Source organism: Pungitius pungitius, chromosome 11, assembly GCF_949316345.1.
Source record: "Pungitius pungitius chromosome 11, fPunPun2.1, whole genome shotgun sequence".
In the NCBI taxonomy this organism is placed as follows: Eukaryota; Metazoa; Chordata; class Actinopteri; order Perciformes; family Gasterosteidae; genus Pungitius; species Pungitius pungitius.
Window position 1 is genome coordinate 2,792,699 of NC_084910.1, and position 3,525 is coordinate 2,796,223.

Sequence of the window (3,525 nt, forward strand, 5' to 3'; positions counted from 1 at the left end):
GCCGACCAACTTTGGGATTTGGGGACCATCGAACCCACAGTATCGGCGCTTCCGCTTCCTGTGGCAGATCTGAGGTCAGGTGTCCCCTATTTGTTCCAGGAGGCTCGCCCGAAGTCCAGGCGTCTCCGTTTGCAGTCCCATCGCTCCGCGGCGTCCTTCCGGCTTCCTATCGCACGATCTAGAAGGTTCTCCGATTTCTGAAGTGATATTGACCGTTGCCAAGCAGATAATAAGCCGTGATGAATGGCTGACATTAGTGACGAAATTACATCAACCTTAACGGGCCCTTGTATTAACACGCCCTGCCGATGCCGCCCCCTCCCCGCCGCCGGTTTAATTGATTAATTGCCGACGTGGATGGATGAGGGGTTTGCGGGCCCCTGGATCGCGGGCTGATTGCTAGTCGACCATAAACGGGAGCGGCCTCAGTGGGCCCTCAAGGGCAATATTCATGCTCCCCCGACCTCATGGTGATTCCTTATCCAGCTCTGACAAGAGGGAAAACATTCGGGGCCGCAAAACACGGCGGTAACACCGGAATGACACGTGAAGCCCTCCGTCACCGGCCGCCCCGCCTCGTCTCCTCTAAGCTCCCCGCCGCTCAGCACCCCCGTCGGACTCCGAAATCACGCCGTCCGCCTTTCTGCACGTGTAGCCGCGCGGCCCTCTGGGTGGCCCCCCCGGCCTTAAATATGAGCAAATAATGGTGGGGGTGGGGGTGGGGGGGGGGGGTGTGTGAGTGAGTGCTGCCCGTGTCCTTGGCCGGGCCCCCCCCCCGTGTGTGCCGTGGCCACGTCTCGCCGGTCGCATAAAACATCCTCGCAGAAGGGCTCCCGGGGGCATCCGTCGGGATGGATGCAGGGATGCAGAAAGGCAAGGAGGTCCTTGTGTGGGTTTATGTGCGTGTTAGGGGGGTCGGGGGGGGGGGGGGGGGGGGGAGGATGTTTACGTTGTTGTGCGTTTAATAGGCTGGGCAAGGAGTCCACTTTAATGTGTTTGGATTCCAGAGGTGGAGCAACAAAAGAACCCGACAACGTGGCTCGGCGTATCGCATCTCGTTGCCGTCTCCCGCGCGCCCCCCCCCCCCCCGCTAGAAGGAGTCGGCCTCGGCGCTCCACGGCTGTCACAGTCGCCACCGAGGCCGTGGCCATGGTTCCTGACGGGGGGGCCAGAGCGGGGGCCCGGGCTCAACTTTGCTCTCTCTCTCTCGCCGACGCAGCACCGCGTTAAACCCAGCGACGCCGCCCCCCCCCCCTCCCCTCCGGGGCGCCGAGGCGTAGGTCTGAACCCCTGCAGCGGGCCGTGAAAACGCTGACACATCGATTAGCCCACAGCGGGTAGAAAAAAGGAAAGCCCGTTTAGCGTGATGAGGAGGAGCGTGCCATGTGAAGAGGAAGCATTTCTTAATTTATTCCGTTTATTCAGCAAAGCAAACAAGAGGTCAGAGTTCTGCTGCAACACTGATAGCGCTCTGTCTATGTCGGTTAAACTTCAAATTAGGGGGTTCGCTCTGCCCAATTTTATGGTCACTTCAAAGCCAGCAAAACCAGATCATTCAGACTCGTAGGATGCTACATAAGCTTCAAGTAAAGCCAGAGAAAAACTGGAATAGTTTCTTTTTGGGTCCAGTGGGGAGCTCCACGCGCTACTTGTGGTCCTTCCATCGGACATTAGATGGCGCCATTCGACTTGCTAGAAACCACCACAGTCACAGACTTCCGGGGCCTCGGCGGCCTGGTGTGTGCTACACGTGGATCTCTTGCATGGATGGAATGCAATTAAGATTCTATTCGTTTCTGTTTCAAGGTTTGTTCAAACCTGTAACTCTTTTTTAGCATTCCTCTCTACTGAGTTTGTCATTTGAAAATAAAGCGCGAGTCGAATTTTAGTGTCAGAGCCGCTCGGAGACGAATAACGAAGAGAAACTTCTTTTTTTCCTTCTTTTTCAGTACAAATTGTACTGTTAATTCAATAAATAAATGCCCACAAAGGGAGACAGCTCATTTAAATGTGCTTCTATTTCCAATGCTTGCCAAAATTATACCCAAAAAGTGGGAACCCCCCCCCCCCACACCCATGTTTTCTGTGTAGGTAGGTTACCACGGTGAGTGTTAAATGAGCGGACTTGGAGGCTGGGCTTGTTGGGGGGCAGACGTGGTGTTCAGAGCGGTGGGGGGGGGGGGGGGTCCTGCCGGTGCTGCTTTAACTAGGACAAGCCTCTCCATACCGGCGGACCTCAGGGGCCGATCAGCAGGTCTCAGGAGAGGCTCCCCGCACCGCCGTCTAACCAGGCCTGTCACGGGGGGGGCGCCCTGACGTCGGGGGCCGGCCGCGGTGTGGTGCGGGGCTGACGTGACGGTGGTGGGTGGCGAGCGGGTGGGGGTCTGACATGCCGAGAGGGCAATTACAGCAAGGACAAAGACTGCACAGTGCTGAGTCCCCACAGCTAATGAAGAGAGCAGGTTAAGAGGGCCGGGGGAACGAGGGTGGCCGGGGCGCCGCCCGTTTGTTTGTGCGTGTTTAACCTCGCCGAGGAGGATGCATTTTCCGAGGTCATGTTGCTACCACTACCCCCCCCCGCCCCCCGCAACAGAGCAAAACGCAAACAACAGCGTGAAACTGGAAACCAGCGGCATCTGTGGGGAATTGTGTTCCTTTGGCTGTGTGTAGTGGGAAGGAAAGTCCCAATCCAAGCTATTAATAAAATGAAATCTTTAAAATATTGTGCCTTCGATGGGTAATTGTTGCACATTAGCAGAGCTGCAATTTGTTTTTATCACACCACTTAATGATTTTTTTTTTAATAATATTTCCACTTAAAAATTCAGTACATTATCCCCCTGCATTTTTAACGTAAAATAAATTGATGAGTCTGTAGGTCAGCAGATTGAACAAAATATATTTAGGATGAGAAAATATGTATCATTTCTTTATTTTTTTCGAAGCACAACGCAGAAAATGAAAACGGGAAGATGAATCATTTCCACGGAACGATTAACCACTTTCCACTTTTGGTCACTTGTGCAGATCCAGCCTGGATGTGATTATAGCGAGATGGTGTTATCGGGCAAACCGATCCCATATACACTGATGCTCTCTTCTTCTTACCTATTACTTTTTATTTTTATTTTATTTTTAGGAGGGGGTGGGGTGGGGGCAGAGATGGTGTGTACCTGATACTGCTGTGTGAGGCACACCCGTCTGGGATCTGATAAGAGAGCCTCTGGAGCGGTGCTTATTCAAATCAGTGCATGTTCACAGTGAATGGGAGCAGGTAAAGGCAATAAGATACAATGCGATAACCTTTCCGAAGAGGGAGAGAGAATAGTTTTCCACTTGGTTTCACAGCTCTGCTGCACCACATGAGGGATTTTCAACGGAGCTTAATTGATTTGCTTCATCCTCATTTGTAACTTGAAAACAAAAAAACCTTTCCCTCACTATTGAAAATTAGAGCGGCCGTTTTAAAAAAAAAAAAAAAAAAGAAATGTTGTAGAATGGTCTCTGTATGATATGTGTGTGTGT